Source organism: Malurus melanocephalus, unplaced genomic scaffold, assembly GCF_030028575.1.
Source record: "Malurus melanocephalus ecotype Western Australia unplaced genomic scaffold, MMel_1.1 scaffold_47, whole genome shotgun sequence".
Lineage (NCBI taxonomy): Eukaryota > Metazoa > Chordata > Aves > Passeriformes > Maluridae > Malurus > Malurus melanocephalus.
In genome coordinates this window covers 2,615,665-2,634,398 of record NW_026623279.1, presented here as the reverse complement: position 1 = coordinate 2,634,398, position 18,734 = coordinate 2,615,665, and positions in this window count along the sequence as shown.

Sequence of the window (18,734 nt, the reverse complement as noted above, 5' to 3'; positions counted from 1 at the left end):
GAGTCTCAATTTTCTACAGTTTTGGTTTGGTAGGAAGATGATGCTAAGCCGTATTTACAGAGACTCAGTGAAGGTGAGTCATTAGGGTGCTGAAGAATCATGGGGGATGCACCATTTTTCTCATGGTCAAAAACTGCTTACAAATAACTATATTGACCATATATTTAATAGTAGTTTTTACCTACCTCATCAATAGTCAACGACTATTAATGATTGTTTTTAGGCCATAGAGGACAGAGGGATGGCCTTTTTATGTGAACAGTTGTACAGAAACACACACTTGGGTGAGCAGTCTCAGCAGACAGTCTGAACTAGATCAGCTTCATGTGTGGTCTTTACAGCAAAGATTTTAAGAACATTAGTGCAACAGTCCAAAAAAGATAAAAAACACTGACATTTTTTAATTAAWTTAACAGAAGATTTTTGTGCATTGAGCACTAGGACTTAGAGACTTTCAATATTGCTTAACTCAGCAGATATATTCTTAAATTAATAGCCAAGAAATTCYTCTTGTTATCTAAATTCTTTCTTCCTTGCCTGTCTGTATGCAATATAAATGCCTGTATCACCACTTCMTTTCTCATTATTGCACTATTTGGTTTCCACTGGATAGTTTTCTTTATAAAGTGGTCACTTGCATACAAAAACATGAATTATAAAAGATTCATAATTTTATTGGTTCTTTAGTCCTCATTACTCGAGGCTGTTTCAAGGCTACTTTTATTTAAATTCATATTTGCTGCCCTGGAAAGATTAGGTCTTGATTTAAACCCTTTCCACTTCAGTCTGTAAGGTGAATGTGTTTATATGTCAGCCGGTAATCTTCCAGAATGGTGTGAAAATTTCTGGAGCAAAGACAGACCCAGTGAACACACACTGAAATTTGTTTACATATTAATTTTTAAATGCATGAAGAGATTGTTGCTCTTTCATTTTAATCTCATAAGAATTTCTACAAAAGGCCAGGTAATACTTCCTTTGTTTTTATATTCACTAGCAATAAATCMTGAAGTGAGCTTCGAATGTTCCAGGGAGTTCAGGAATGTAAAACAATATGAAATACGACATGTAATGYACCTCATTTGTCAAAACAAACAAAAACAAGTGGGACACATGCAAAGCTTCACCAATATTCACTAGTTAGGTGTTTATTTATTTTGCTTTCTCTGAATACCTCATCAGTTATTTGATAGATGGTCAATCCCCACTTTCTCCTCATCTGTTGAAAACATAAAAGGGCTTATCAAGTACAGGGTTGAGCACCTTAAGGACAGGCATCACAGGATGAATRAGGTGCATGCTGGCCCAGTAAAAATCTTTCATGCAGCTGTGTATCAGTTTACATGACAGAGAAAGGATTAATTTCCACAGGCTATCAGATGATTAAAATATTCTGCAGAGTAAAACAAACAAACAMAATTGATTGCTTCCCTTCATATGGAAGACTTAAAAATGTAATTGAAGCAAGTAGACTGCATCTGTGCTCTCTGTATGGAAAAGTACTAATGCTAAAATTGTGCTAGATGGGTTAAAAACCTCTAGACCAATATTTTGAGATCACCTGCAAAACAAGTAGAGACTAAAACTAAACAGCACTGAAAGAAGAGGAAGTATGGAAGAAGGGGAAGAATTCTGAAACACTTTCTTTTCCCAAGGTGGGAACCAGACAAAATTAAAATGGCAACATAGAAATGAACTTTAGAATATTAAATTCACCTATAAGTATAGTCTTATCAGAGGACAGGAGAGCTATGAAATGAAATATATACAYACAACATGGGAGTGGTTGAAGGTAACAGAGATACACATCTTATATTCCTTTAACATCTGCGTGTTCCTCTTTTGTAAATTCAGGTTGGATTTTCTTCCCTCTGAGAGCTACATCTCTGACCTGTTTGCAATGTTTTGCATTAGAAGGGAAAACATGAGCTCTGTATCCAAAGCAAACAGCAGGGTCTGGCAAAGGAAGCCCATGGATGCAGAGGTACTTTTCAGTAGAGAACTTTTCCATGGAACTGCAATGCAGCGACACTGATGGCTGGAGCAGAGTCCACCAGCTCTTTTCAGTTTTGCTGCACATGAGGAAGGCAGAGGGTAAAAAGATGACAAGACGAGTTTGTTTCTGTTTCCCAGTGTCCACCTGCTCCCCAATGCAGGGTCCACAACTTCCTCAGGGAAAGTAGGATCCCCACAGTGTCCAGCTGCGTGTATTCCATCTCCCAGGAAGAGAGCCGGGCTCAGGATTTTTCTCATGGCTTTACCTGTAGAAATGTTACAAACCTAGAGCCATGACTTATTGATGCCTAYTTTGAAATCTACCTGACATGGCCTGTGTACTTGAGTTTTTAATTGCTGGCAGAGTTTCAGGTCTCTTTTTGAGGCARTATTTATATCTCATTCCTTGCAGAACTTTTCATTTCAGTATAATTTTTCTTCATGTTCTCTGGCTTTTTATATCCTTTCACTATTTCCTGCTGACATTGTCAGTCACTAAGTGTGTGTAATAGCTTTTTCTTTTGAAGAAATTTCTCATTGTTGTCCTTTGTCCCGAGCACTAATRATTTGAAACATGAACATCAAAGTATAAGGAGAAATTTTGATTTTTTCAGGTTCTGTTTTGAACTGTTGCTACACTGGAGACTRCCTTGCAGTTGAGCTACAGATCATTGTATTCTGACAATTCAGCTGTGTGTCAGATAAGTGATCTCGGACCAGTCCTTTATCCATGCATCCATATTAACCATCTCTTCCCATCTCATACCTCGCTGTCAAAGTGAAACATCAGTGTAATCTTTTTTTTTTTTTTTTTTTTTAGTTCCAAGCAATGGGTGGATTAGAAATACTGGTACAGTAAAACAAAGCATCCTCTCTGAATTTATCAAAATACAGAAACATACACTTACTTCTCTGCATAACATATTGATCTGAAATCATGGGATGTTCTACCCATTCAGTATTGGGATTCTGTTCTACTGTCCATATTCTACTGTAATTGCATGTACCATCCTCAATACATGACCTGTGACACCCTACCAGACATCTTGCCACCATGAGCTATTTTCAAGTTCTGTAATTTCTACATAGGGAGGTATAATATGCTGGTTTTGACAACAGGAAAAACTGAATGTCYGTCATAGATCCATGTATCCTTCTAGATTGTATCCTGGCTACATGGTCTTACAACATGCTAGTTGGGACTAGAAAGCTCAGGATAAAATACTTCTAACAAGAAAGCCCAGGATTTGGCTTTTTTGCTTAACAACAGACCTATTGCACCTGTCAACCTCTGTGAAAATAATGGAGTGACTTGTTCTGAAAAATGGATGAAAAGTACCAAATTATTTGTTGAAATATTTAGAAAGTACCCAGAAATATTTTTAAAACTATATTGTAGTTCTTGTAACTGCTAAGCCATGAATCATAGGTACAAAAGTCTGTGGAGTCTTGGAGTATGATCCTAAGCAAAATATTTATGTGTCAGTTCTAACAATATTGTGATGTCAGAATAATGTTGATCCTTCTTCTCAGTGAAATTAATGTGCTTGGTAGTTGTTTAGTAATAGTGGCTTTCAAAAGTGATCAGTATTATGCATTCTGCAGCTTCTCATTTAAAAAAAAAATTAAGAGGACAGTAAAGAAACAAAACTTTTGTCATATTACAACCCAATAATTAACAATGTGTGAAGACTTTTGAGGTATGCCTACAATTAAAGATGTTCTTCAGACAGGAAAAGTGTCATGAGTAACCCAAAGTGCCATTACATTCGGTATCCATCCGTGTTTAAAATTGTAATTGCCTCTTTGAGACTCTGGTAAAAAGGGGTGGGGTGGTACTGCAGGTGCTTTAAAAGTCTGCTCAGACAGGCAGCTCATGCCTGTCTGCTGTGTGCTTTTTGCCTCGCTGGGCTCTTGGTCTGTGTTTAGACAGAGTTCTCAGGTTGTTTGGTTTGGCTCTGGGTGTCCTGCTATAGAGCCATGGCAGCAAGGGCAGAGTTTTTTTCCTTGTGGGGTTCACTTTTTGTTGGTTTATTCTCACTTGGAGAGACTGCAGTTACTGTGTTTGAGCTGCTTGGGCCCCTGCTCCAACTTGCTATGGGCCCCTGCTGAAGGAGAAAAGACTAGGGTTGTCCCAGCCCAGCCACCTGGTTTTGCTTGCTCCTCTCATTTCCTGCCACAAGGACTGCAAAGTCCTTTCAGGAGTTTCTGACCCTTGATGTGAAGAATACCAGTTGGACTTCCAGCCCTCAGGGAGATGAGCAGAGGTGAGTGGGAAGACTGACACCCTTTTTCCCTTTGTCCTTCAAACCTCACGCTTGGCTGAGGAGCATCATCTTGGGGGTTGTACTGGTCGTTTTTGGGTCTCTCTGTTCTGGGCAGTCTGCAAGATTCAGCAGTTTTGTATCTGGTGGTTATTTGCTGTCATCTCTTGACTGCTGCTGTTCCTTATAATAGTAAATTGCTGTTTTTTCACTGACATCTACTTGTATTTGTTCCCCATCAGTAGAAAGGAATTGGTTGAACCTATAAACAGAGTCAACTCATTCCAGAGTGTTCTCCTTTAAATTGTCTTAAACCAAGACAGAAAGTTGTCAGACTGTCCATGGTTTGGGTTTTTTCACTCATATGGGGACACTTTTCAATGATCCAGAATAAATTCTGAGACATTTTGAAAAACTGCWCAATTTGCAGAGTCATTCCTCATTCTGATGACTTACACTGGTGAAACTTGTTCTGTGCCTGAAGCTTTGAAATCTGTCCTATTTCCAAATCACTACTTCATATTGTTGCAAAAGTAGTGCAAGTGTCAAGCTAAAGATTAATATAATAATTATCTGAAACTAGAACCACATTTAAGCAGTCACTATCAGAGGTGTTGCTGAGAGTTGAATTCATACAGAACTTACACTTCAAGTTCCAAAAATGGGATCACTGAAGCTGAATGAACCCAGAGAAAACATGGCCTATACAATACAATAACAACCTCCCCCATATTTGCCTTTGATATCAAAGATTTAAAATATARCTAGCAAAAAAATATTTTGAAGGAAGGATCAACAATAAATTTTTTTCAAATAATTATGCAAATCCAGTTGTATAAAATTGCATTGCAATGTACTGACAATTTCTGTTTCTTTAGAAAAAGAAATAAAACAATTAGACCACACCCCCTGAAATCTAATTCTTTATCACTCTCTARAAGCTGATCTTGACCCCAGCCCAGTGTTTTCCCCAATATACTTTTCTCCTATTTGATCCCACTTATTCTTGTCTATTCATACACCTCTGTAAAACAGTTCCTCACGGAAGCAGGTCCGGCATAAAAAAATTTAAACTGAACCTACTAGAACTCTTTGAAGCAATCACTTAATTTTCACACTTTCATATTATCCTGCTTATGACAGATATTCTGGTGCATTTATATTTTTTTTAACTAGAAAACTGAATAGTTAAGATGTTCTTGCTATTTTTAAAACAGTTTTTCAAAAATRGAAAACAAAACAAACAAAAATGTTTGGGAAATGCATTTTCCTAACATAAAAAATAGAAATTTCAGAGCCATCCAGAATAAATTTTAAATTATTCCACAGCTGTGGAAAACTAAAMTTTCATTCAAGCTGACTACTGACTACTTTGTTTTTATATTGTACTCTTTCCTCTATTTTTCCTCATTCTGGTTAAGAGCTTCCCTAGGCATTGACTGTGTTCTTATATACATTTACATTGTCACCSCAGGTGTATGAAATCCTAAATGATAAATGTTAATAAAATAAAGCAAAGCCTCCAAGCTTGCTATTTAAGTGGAGCATGATTGAACTGAAAAATCTGGCGGGGATATGATTTCTCTTTAATTGGGAAACATTGAACACCACTTTTTTTATAAACTCATTTAGCCCCTCAAATTCAGAYCAGCTTCAGCCAGCAAAATTATCTGAGGTGTACAGTGTTAAATGGAGATCAGCATATATCCCAGATTCATGTGAATACATACTATGGTCATATTCACTGAAGAAAAAAAAAAAAAAAGGCAGTGTCTGGAGACTCAGTCTATTTGTCCATTGCACTAGGAAAAAAAGTCCTGCCAAAAACAACACCCAAACCAGAACCCAAACCATTTGCAAAACCTGCAAATACCAAGAATGTCTGTGCACAATGGTTTTGTTTTTCAAGCACTGCAGTAATGGAAGGATAAATTAAATAGGTGTAGCCATGTAGTTCCTGACTTGCTAAAACAATTACATTTTTTTTCAATATATATAAATTTATATTGTTAACCCAAGACAAACAGTGCTTACTGCATGAAACACACTTAGCATTGATATGCCAGTTTTGGCTGGACAGACAACTTATTCTGTAAACTATGTTTAATACATGATCCATTTCAGGGAATTTTGATCAGAAATACATAGTTCTGACCTCATGAACTCTTYTGGAGAAATTCATCCCAGCAGATAAACTACTTTGTTCAGAGGAAGCTGCTGCCAAATATTGAACACCAAAATTATTCTATTCTTGAATGTGTTGATCCCTTGGCAGAGATGAGCCCTAAATAACTGTCTCCTTGCATGTTAACAGTTTATGTGGCTGCCTTTCAATTCTGTGTAATTTACTGAACACTAGAGAGCTTTATTACAAGGTTCAGGATAAATTAAATGAAAATCAAGTACAAATGAAGCACGGGTCATCCATGAGCAGAATTCAAAGGGACGCTGGAAAGCAGGATAGCATCTGCTACAGCATCCAAGAAGACAGATGGATTTCCAGTGCATCTGTTTGTAGAAAATAAAATGGTTTGGCTGAGGTTTGGTTGTTTGGTTGTTAGAAAATAAGAAAGATGTCCTAATAAATTGAGGTAAGACTCATCTGGACACACTTTTGCTTGTGCCTCAGTGTGGACACAATTCCCTTTTGAGTAGRAGAAAGAATGAGAAACCATGGGATGTCACAGAGATCAGAGGAATAATTCGTGAGGTAATGTCTCTCTTCTAATTGAAGTAACCCAGCTAAAACCAAACAGCCAAAAAAACACAAAACCCCCACGCAATCTGTAACACAATCAATRAGCAGCAACACCTGCATAAGTCAGTGATCCCAAAGGTACTGGACCTAATTTGCTATTGATTRGTAATGTACAGTCTCTTACAAAAGTACAAAATGGGTGTAAAATGCTATCAGTTGAAAATGCTGCATGCTGCACTGGAGTASTAAACAGCATGCTGGCACGCTTGTATTTAGTATTTAAGATGTGTGTGCCAGTATTAGAAAGGTGACCAGGGCTCAGCTGGAAACTGCAAAGCAAGATTTCTTTTTTTTTCAAGTTGATGCTTAAAATTTTAGCCTCAAGATTTATGTTTGACATTACTAGCTGAAAAGGAAAGGGTAAAGACAGAATGAGGTATTCTGTGCTTTTTCTCTGCAGTTGTGTCATGGCCTTACATGTTGGCTGTGCTTTTGGAGAGCATATGGCAGCATGGATATTGTCTCTGTGGAGCACTYGTGCTGCTGGAGCCTGAACACGGGGAACTGCTTAGTCTTGTGACAATGATTACATCCTCCTGTGCCACCAGTTCTTAGCTGATGCAAGGGACRGCTGCTGATGAAGTTGTGTCCCCTCACACAGGGGACAGCTATACTCCAAGCCTTCTCTCCCAGATTGTGTGATGAGGGGAGGGAGAGGATTCCCAGCTGCTAGAATCTGCGTGGGGCAGCACAGACCACAATGGAAAGTCTGCTAGCCATAACTTTTTTTTCTGCAGAAACAACTAAGCAAGGAACTTGCTTTAAAGGAAAAGCTTTTAGTCATTGTGAAAAGAGACACTAATCAGTCAAATAAAAACTTTATCTTAMTGAAGCATGATTCAGTTCTTTTAAAAAATCACAAACATCCCACCCCTCCATCCCCCTCAGCCTCCCCAAAATACAACTTTTATTGAAACCCAGTACCTYATTTAGGCTGTGCTGTTTAATGTGCCAGATAATATCAAACAAAGGACACTCACAACAAAATACAGCTCAGTATTTCTGCCTGCTTTAACACGGACTAATGGAGTGCCTTAGACTGTCATTACATTTTTAAAAATAGAAGGTACATGAATAGGCATGCACCTCRGGTTTTTTACGTAAATGAATCACAGCTTTTCAATTATCTTTCTTTTCTTGAATCCTTTCTTTTCAATTTAAGAAAAATACCTTATTTGTACATCCTATTGTGTCCTTTTCAAAATCCTGTGAACACAGTTAATCTCACCTCATGTGATTGGGATAACAGCAATAATGGCAGTGTGAAAAGCAATAGGCCTCATTGTTATTGTGGTTTATTGAARCAGATAATGAGATCTGGTATTTTACCTTGAGAGGAATATTGAAGTAGCACTTTACTCAGTAAATATTCTTGTCTATGAGTCACATTCTGTGCAAAGAAAAATTCAGTTTCTACTGTGAGTTCAACTTCATCAGTGTATTAGTGTATTCTGGGAAGTGCTTYATTTCTTTATATATGCATTCTTCCCAAGTTGCACCCAATAGTACACAGAACCTGACTCCTTCCCCAAAAGCTCAAAGTATTTGTCAAAAGTGTTTTGCAGGAATATTTGTTGCTGACATTTAGATAGAGAAACAAACTAAGAGGCAGAAAGCTGCTTTTCGTAAGAGCCAAAGGTATAATCTGCATATTCTGTTGTCCATCCTGGTGTTCAGTCTGTGTCCTGTAATAAAGCTTAAAGTACCTACAACACTCTAATTTTGTTTTTGTAATTTTTGTAATTGCTTTAAGTATGTTGGSCTGTTGTGAAAGATTGAAATAGAGAAGGCAGAGTACAGCTCTGGCTATGAAAAAAAAATAATTTGGAAAAGGTAGAAGCAGACTTTTACTTTATAAAATAACATCTGACTATGGGTCAAGACTAAAGGGTTTCTGAAATTCTTTGAAATTTTCATCTTAAAGGTAAAGAGTTTCTTCATAAGAAGTCTCAACTACACTGGCTTAATAATTGTTGAAGCTCACAAACCCTTTGAAATCAAAAGTGTGCAAAATGTTCTSGATGAAATGGCACAGGATGCTACACGAGAGAGAGGCTTCTGGCAATCCTGCAGCTAAAAATAATCAGGAAYGCAGGAACTTAGCTTAGCACTACCTTAATTCCAATCTTTTCCCAAAGTAATATCAAATCTTGATCTGCAAGATCAAGCACTGTGAGGAACAAGTGGAAGACATACCAGGATGAAGGAGCTGAAATCGCTGCCTGATGGATATTAACCATTTCTCCTCATTTTGTACTGTRTTAGTTGGGCTAGAAAAAGCATTGGAGTTGACAAACTTTAGTTTTTTATATTTTGGGAATGAGGAACAGATATTTTAGTAACATAATTTCTCACTTGGTAATACATCAGAATCCAAACTCGTTTCATAGYTCTGTACAAATGGGAGAACAGAAAGCTTGGAAGCACTTAGAAATAACAAGATGATAAATGTGCACAGCCTATAGTTATGATGGGTTTTGATTTGAATCATACACACTATTGGAAACCTTCTAGCTAATGCATAATACACACCCATCAAATGTATCCAGCAAGTAAAAAAAGCTTCTGGATTTCGACATTCCCTACAATTGACCCATTACCACACACAGAGTGAGACCATTGTGCTGGGACATGTCCTACCTGCCTGGTCCAAGGCCCCCTGGGATTTTGCACAGAAATGCTGACTTCTAAATCCCGTGGCAGGGGATCTAGTGAGGACCAGCTGCCAAAAAACTCACCTGAGCATGGTTGATAGACAGACATTCAGATGTCAGCTCGTCTGAAGCTGCATCTTTAAATGAGCTGCCTGACGTTTACGAGATTCCAACAGATTGTTGTACATAGGTTAAAACCTTCAGATTATCCATGGCRTTTTGTAAACTTTGGGAGCTCAAAAAAAATTCTCAGATTTCTGAAATTGTTTTCAAGCAAAGACAGACCCCTCAACTAATAACAACACATTCAGAGAAAGACAAGACCATTCTACTTAGATCTGGTTGTCATACTACAGTTAAAATTATGGCACTGCTTGCCATGAGGATCAGGAAAAATCACTATATACGTAAACCATACAAAACAGAATGCATATTCCTTTATTAGGTTGAAATCAAAGTGGAACATGTATTTCTGAGACTGAAGCTAAAGAAAAATGAGGTAAATTTGCTTTTCCCACCCCAGGCATTTATTTGAAAACCCCTCACTCCAGTAACTGTGTGAGAAAATAAAATGTTGGATTGTGGCAGAAGCAAATTCCAAGGCAGAGAGAGACTGTAATGGATTTATCTGTGTGGATGGATTTATCTGTGTAAATGGATTTATCAGAAATGGAATCTGACTGAAAGTTTTACTTCTCTTATTTGGGTTCCAGTCAACAAAAGTAAAGAGGAAAGGAATATTCCTTTGGTGCTTCAATACTGAGAAAAGGAGAAAAATTATTTGTCCTAGAAATGAGATGCTCTAAATAGGGCCCTTTACCTACCWGTTGATAAGCCTTTTTTGTTGTTGGTTTTTTATTCTTTAATCTGAGTTTAATGAAATAAAAGAGGTCAGGGTCACTCAGGCTCACCACAGCTCTTGTCAGACTTCTCTGCTACTTGGTTAAGAAAATAGGGAGTTAAAAAGAAAAAAGGTTCCTGTTACTACAGCCAACAATTGGGTATCAACAATTGGGAAAGAACAGTACWTTAAGTCTTAAAAGCCATTATTTTCTCCACATACTGTCTGTGAAGATGGAAAGATAGAATTAATTTTTGTGAAAGAAACTGAGGAGTGGTTTCTGCAGGAAGCTGTGGGATGCCTGTATTAAACAAAGAGGCTTTTAAATTAAACATTGTTTGTAGCTGAAGGAGGAAAATGTATTGAAAGGACAGAAAATAAAAAAAAAAATCAGTAATGAGTATACTTTGAGGAGTGGTTGAACTGAAGGGTGGGTGAGAAAGAAGACAATCGCAGAGCACAAAGAAATGTGTTGAAGAGACTTAGGTAAGAGATCTCCTTTTTCCACCTGTCTTTATTTTCCTTCCTTTTTGTTCCATCACTGGGGATCTTTTCATTATATTCTCACTATGCACATATATTTAAATTTACACAAAGGAGCATTTGTTTACATTTCAAATTTGCATGTCTACTCTTTTCTTTGCCTCAAGACTTTGGCAGAGGCACTTCTATTCTCCCATGAGAATTTAGAGAATGTACTTAGCTCCCTAAATCATGTCTGACAGMTTTAGTTAATGTGGGCAGGTAGATTTTACACTGTGAAATGTGCTTCATCCATAACAATTAAAGTGCACTGCACAAGTTATGTGAGCAAGAGCTGGGGATGTGTAAAGAGTTAAAGCTTCCATGGTAACCTCAGCAGTGAGGATGCAATTGGTTCGTTTGGTGCCTCCTGTCACGTCTTGATTCCATGCCAACAAATCATGAACTGTCCATCATTCCACACATCTATTTTTAGAGCATCCTCAGCTGCTTCCAATGAAATGATGAATGATACATGATCACAGAGGGCTAGTACTGGTCATAGAAAGGGCTCTTTCCATCTGAAATGCAAGGCTGGAGCTCTGCAACAGAACATGACAAAGATACTGACCTACAGTAAAATCAGATTAGAGGTTTTGGTCAAACTGCCCTTTGCTTTTCTTAGCAGCAACCTGTTCCTAGCTAAAGGCAAACAAAATCTATGCCAAAGATGATMAAATATGCTTGTAGCTAATAAGGGAATTGTTTCAAAAGGCTGGTACACCTGCAGAGTCACTCTCAAGTGAGACATTTAGCAATTACCTGATCTATACTGGAGTAGCTCTTTTATGATTTAAACAGGAAGGCATGCTAAACATGTTTAAATAAAGATATATGACCACTGCAAACACAGTATCTTTAATAATGSATTTCTTTAGGAGACAGCTCTATTCATGCAGGATGCCCAATTAATACAGACAAACAATGAACAYGAACTGCTCATGTTGCACCAGCAATTCATCGATGTGTCTGCACTACAACAAGAAGGCAGAATATATATAGACMAATGGGAGAGAGACACTTTGTTGAAGGAGAAATGTGAAAATAAAGTCCTTGGGTAGTCAGAAGTGCATCAGCAGAAGTCATGTCATCATATATCATATCATATCATATCATATCATATCATATCATATCATATCATATCATATATCATATAATAATCACACCATATCATACCACGGCATGCAAACTCAACAACTTTACACCTGAAGTGCCCTCAGTGCATAAGGACAATAATGCCTTAAAGAAGTAAAGCAATTCCTCAGTGTTATAATTTTGCTTCTCTCTTTTTGCTTGACCTTTATAATGTTTTTCCTTATTCTGAARACTCTGCACTTAGTTTTCCTTGCTCCAGTAGCACTTGCTATATTTATAAAGTATCTCCTAGGCTTTCTAAAAGTTTTTAAAGTATCTCTTAAGCCAAGTTTCGCACATAAACTCGGGTTTCTGTTTTATTTCACAATATATCCTGAAAACACACAGCTCCATCATGTCTAAGCACAGGGAATKAACTCAATATTTTGCAGGTTTTTGATACTGATCAGCAACTCATTTTGAATGACTGCATATTCCCATTAAATGTATATAACTTCAAATATGGACTGAAAGGTCCTTGGACAAGTGACTGTAGATTTTTAGGGCTGTTATCAGTCTCAAACTACTGAAATTCATTCTTAGTTGAAAGTTTTTTCTAAATAAAGTCAATTTGCTTTTAGTGTTCGAACTTTTTTACGTGTATACTAACGTACTTCTCATGACCTGCAGGCTAGAAAACTGCAGTTTTCAGATTTTTTCCAAAGAGCATATATTCTGAAAAATTAGAACAGTATACTATTTCAACTCTATTTCATTTGTTAATCTGCYTTTTGATGTGACAGCTGAGAGCTTTTTCATACAAACAGGTGAATTCCTCTTTTAATGCATTATATGGCTTTAGAAGCAGAAAAGAAGTCCATTTTTAGTATTTCATTTTTTCTATATATTYCTTGTCTGAAAGCAGTGAAAGAAAAATTGATAACTGAGGTTTGAAACAGTACTTTAAAAATTACAAATATTTTTTTCACAAAAGGACAGATAAAATTACAATACTGATTTGTTAGAAGTTCCAAAGGAAACCACAGAATTGTTGCTTCATTCAAATTATTTTCTTGTTCTCGTCAAAAGAAGTCTTCCTCAGCTTCTTTAGCATTTAAGAAAAAAATCCTTTTTGTTTCCATGCTTCTGGGAAGCACTGGAATTAGACAATAGTAAAGACATTTCAAAAGAATGGTTCACTTGCAGCTATCTTATTCAAGACTTGTTGCGCATACTTTTTAATGAAAATAATTCATAAGTTTAGGACATTAAAAAAAAAACAAAAACAACCAAGTCCACAAATGAAAACTAATGAGAAAACACCTTTCCAAAAACCAGTCAAACAATTTTATAAAATCAGCTTATCAGCTTTGTTACAAAGCTAATTATTTGTGTGCTCAAATGCAATATTCCCTTAGTTCATACATGAGTGGAATTACRTCAAATTGCTTTTCTCTCAGTCATTCCACATACTGTTTTGGCACCAGTAAGAATTCMTTTTCAATCTCATTAAAACATTTAGGCTTTTTTCAGTCTTACAAAGCCTCTCAGGCCTTCAGTGTTAAGCTGACACAAATGSATAGCAAAATAAGCACCCTGCTCATTAGTGAGATCAGCAAGGAGAGGGGCACTTTCACCATATCCATAAACACCAGGTTTGTTCTTCTGACAGTCAAGTCCTTGGGGAAACTGCAGAACCCAGGTGGGCATGAAAGGGCCATCTCTTGGGAAATGCCATGGCATGAGGTGGAACAAAATGTGCTCCTGTAACTCCTCGTAAGAGGATGTTGAATTGTGCTGAGTGGGGGCTTTGATCACAGACATCTTCCTTCACAAGATTTTAGTTAATTGCTCTCACTATCACTGCCAAAGCTCTAAAAGGAACAATGCAGAAAGGGAGAAAGGATGGAAACAGAGACCTGTTCCCAGGTCAGGGAATAGTCAATTGGGGCTGCTCAGCATTGCCTGCCCTCACTTGCCCTCCACTCAGATATCTCCTTCTCCAGGAAAGGGGAAGGGATTTCTGACCTCGTTCCAGTCCCTCATCGGTTATTAATGAACACAAACACAACTGAAAGGAAATTGCCAGCCAGTCTTTAGAAAACAGATATTTTACAGATTTATGCATTTTTTTCTTCTATTTTCTCCTTTTTCATTCAATACAAATAGAATAATTTGTGATTAAAAAATATATAAATACATAATCATTTAGCTGCATTCTGGCCATTCCATCAGCACTGCTTATTTTGTGTGCCACTCCAAAGTATTCTGTGAAAATACTGATGTACAATTGATGGAAGTGTTCATTTATGTGCTATTGACACAGCACATATATATAAYTTAAATTCACAGGCAGTACTTCTTTGCTCTCCAAAACATCTAGATTTTTTAACAGAATAAGTTTTTGCTCCATGTAAACAAGAGTGGTTACATGAGGCTTTTAGAAAAATGTCTTCTTGAAAAAAAACAGATAAACATGACCCTATTGATGCTATTGTTAATAATTTKGAATATTTACATAAATGTGAGCAAAGATGGATGACTTTAAACAAATCACTAATTAAGAGACCAAAAGAAACAAAGGACTAATAACACCCTATAACCCAAGATAATACRTATTAGCATACTGTATCTCATATCATTGTGGTAGTGTCAGAAAGACAAATAATCCTGGTTATACCTGAAGCAGTACTGTAAATAATGCAATCAGTCACAGCAAGGGACCTTTGCTTGCTGTTCATTTTTTACATAAACTCTGATTTTTAAATWAGGTTTGTTGCTGAAATATGTATATGTATGAAAATGAATAAAGTTTGTTGCAATAATATGCAAACTRAAGTATCTCCCTGAAAGTGAGTTAMTAGCTGCCATTTCCTAAAAGTAGCTAATCTTTATGCACACTTCAATCTACTCATACTGCTGAAAGAGAATGGCAGATTATTAGTAAAGCAAATTTTTCAGACTTATTGCCAAAATACTGCTTGCTTTATATAAACTTTTTTTTTTCCAACTAAACATTTGTGATTTTTTTTGAGGTAGCCAAAGGCTAAAAAATTACTCACAATGAAGTAATAAAACATCATTTAACTTCAGCTAGAGCTGGTTGGTKCTAATTAAAGTGTTGCAGCTATTTTGCATTAGTTTTCAGCTAAGTCCTGAAAACTAGCAGAGGGCACAGGTAATATTTTGATAATTTTTCTTTGGATGAGCCTCTCAAAAGCWGTGGTCCCCCTTTTCAAGGACTTCTCAAAATTATGACTCTCTCATAACCCTGAACTATCTAACAATGCTGACACCACATTTCCCACACACAATTAATAATGTCAGCTACTGTTCTTAATAACAATCTACTGTTATCCAGTCCCTTCTGAACATAGTTCTTGTAGAACTTGGATGAATTTATCTTGTCTCCCAGTAAAACTTTAATGTCATGTCTCCCATATGTAAATGGGGGGGAAATGGTGGAAAAAATTAGAACAAGATTCAAAAATGTCTTTTCTTTTTGTATCTCTGTTTTTCAATGCCTATTTAGGATACCTTTGTAAGTACTTTGTCATTTTCTCTGTACATCCATACCCTTGTCTTGGGAATTTGGCTWGGCATTGGAAATCACTGCATCTAGTAAAAACAAACTAAAGTGCATACATTAATTGCTGATGTTCCTGTTTGGAATAGAAGGTCCCATTCCTCAGGGTTTTTAGTCTGTGCTTTGACCAAGCCCCTGGACCTGTATGTTGACAGCATTCTTTTTCCTGACTGAGGAGAGACCATGACAGCAGTGCAGCAAGGTGGTGATGTAGTAATACCAAATTGTTTCTTCTCTAAATTTAAGTGAAAAAGACAAGTAAGGCTCTCAAGGTAAATTCTCCTTGAAAATCTGGAGAAAACATGTGCCAGCTATGGGGCAATAAGACAGGATGCATTCAAGGACACTTTTTATTTTGTCTTGGGCAATCTTAACACTAAGATTTAAGGCCACTCTGATTTCTTTCCACCTCTTCAAAACATTTTAGATCAAATAAATTTGACCTGCATGGGTAAGTTGGTAGGTGTATTTGAGCAGCAGCAGAAATCTTGTTCTTTAATTTATTGTACCATTAGATGTGGTTAGAAAGATTTCTTTATTTTAATAAAAATTTTTAGAGTGGTTAAACACTGAAATGTGCCCATAATCAAATACAAAAATAAGAAATTATTTATTTATGGAAGTGCTTTATTTTAGATTACTTTTAATGACTTATTTTATACTGTGTAGAAAGAAAATATTAGTTTGACTTCAAGTCAATGACTGAGTGACAAATTCAAGTTTCAAATCCAGTTGTTCCATTTTCTAAGTTCCTAGCCCCAAACCATAGAGAAGGAGGCAACACAATATAATTCCTGGGTTTTGGAGGCCAGAGAAAAAGAACAGAATTTTGTGGGTGCTCAGTAACAAATGTTCCCAGGATGATGCCTTAAGCTTATAACCTTGATGTGAGTGGAGATTTGCACTGCAGTTTCTATCTGGAAAGTACAGAAATAAAACCCTCTACCATTTCAGTTATTCATTTACCCATCCACAGCCAGAAAATAAAACAAAAACAAAAAAAAAAAAAAAAAAACAAAAAAAAAAAAAAAAAAAAAACCAAACAAAAAAAAAAAAAAAAAAAAAAGAGAAATAAGTAAACCAAGAAATAAATAAAAGAAAAAAGAAGAAAGTATCAGGCACTACTGTCTGGAAGCTCCTGAAAGCCATATATTACCCCAGCTGTTAAAATGTTCTGCAAATACTGGAAACAGCAGTCTAAGTCAATAAATCACTACTTTTTTCTTGAATTGACTCTGGCCAGGAAAAACTGAAATGTATATGACAGCTCCATCTTATATTTGACAACAGTGACTAGCAGTGGYACTTTGGCATCTGGTACTTTTGCAGGGGTTCTGAAAAACTCCAACTCTCACCGAGTGTGCGTATGAAAAGCAACAACCAATTTGACTTCAAATCAGAGGACTTTTTTGCTAGCTGAGAGACACACARAAGAGAGATACATCTGGATCAGCTGAAATGCCAGAATTCATAAAGAGGTTGATCACAACCATGCAAACCTCCCTCTCAAGTATTTCTGCWCAGTCTCTGCACTTCAGCACAAGCGTGTGCAATTATCCAAGCTGCTGGCACTCCTGGGGGTCTCCTGTGCTTGTTAGCACAAGTATTTGGAAATGCAGAGACCTGAGWGAAAAGCTGATCCTTTCCTCACTCTTAGATCAAAGAATCGAAGGAAATAAGGATTTGAGTGCTCTGCTTCCTCTCACTTTCTCCATACATGTAGTTAGCACCATCTCTGACAGAAAAAAAAAATGATGCAGGGCTGCCTCTCCTGCTGCTCCCTATTACCTTCTGAATTGAAGGAAGGAGAGAGAGCCCTCCAGCTCAGAATCCTGTTTCTTAACATCTGTGTGGCTTGTGCTGTGCTGGGTAAAGAAAGGATGGTACACTGTTCCCTTCCATCACTTATTTAACAATTTCTATAGAAACAAACTCAATAGAGAGAAAGAGTCCTGCATCTAATATGTCTGCCTTCTCAAAACTGTAATTATAGAACTCTTTCTCACATAAAGCAAGKGAAGTTCAAAAGGCAGCAAAGCCTTATCTCTCCTCCCCAATGCTGAAATCAGTTTAAACAAGAAAGAAGTCTGTGCCTGCTGTTTTGGGAGTAGAAAGGAAAACTCTTTTGAGAAAAGTGTTGATAATGAATCCATCCATGCTTCAAATYACCTTTCTTCTTCAGCTCTCAATCATTTCTGACTCTATTTCATGTCTGCTCTTCCTTTGGTTATTGGCACTCTTTCCTCCCTTCCAGGCCATGAAATCTCTTGGAAACTCTGTGAAGCTGAATGTTTATTTGTTTAATAAGAACTAACTAAATAACTCTTGTGTGGGCACGTGTGATATGAGAAGATGGGTATGTGGGTTTTTTCTCTCTCAATACTGATTTGGTACTTCTGTTTGGAACCCTCTTACTTAGAGATAATTTTATTTTATCGTGGTAAACTGACCAACATTGTACAGAACAAAGACCAAAGAGGCTATTGTTAACTGAAGAGTTATAACATGACTTTCAACCTCTTCTCTTTATCCTATGCATTCAGCTAACTTTGTCCATAAAACATAGAACATAAAGCAGTTCTTTTTCTTGAAGGATCTGTCAGAATTTTAGCCATGACTTTCTTTTCTCTGAACTGTTCTTTTCAGTCACAAACTGTTTAACTTTCCTTCTACTGTGACAAGGACTGTTTAAAACCAGGAAATTCATACCGAGMAGTTTGTAAACCACCTTGTAACTGTGCATCGGGGAGCAATGGGAAACTGGGATGGGAGAGATGACGAGTAAACTTATATGTAGCAGTAGAAATAAACTTCTTATCCAGCTTGTCATAATTCATAGATTTAAAGAGCAGTCTTTTCAACCTTTTTCTGCAAGAGTAACTTTTCACTAGATGGTAGAAAATGTTCAACACCTGAGTTATTTAAGACAGTGCTGTACCCTTGAAAACCTRATAACCATTTTTTGTTCTCTGACTTTTTCAAATTAATTGTAAAAAGTGGCTCTGTATTTTAGTAGCTTCTTGTGGATAAACTATTCCTG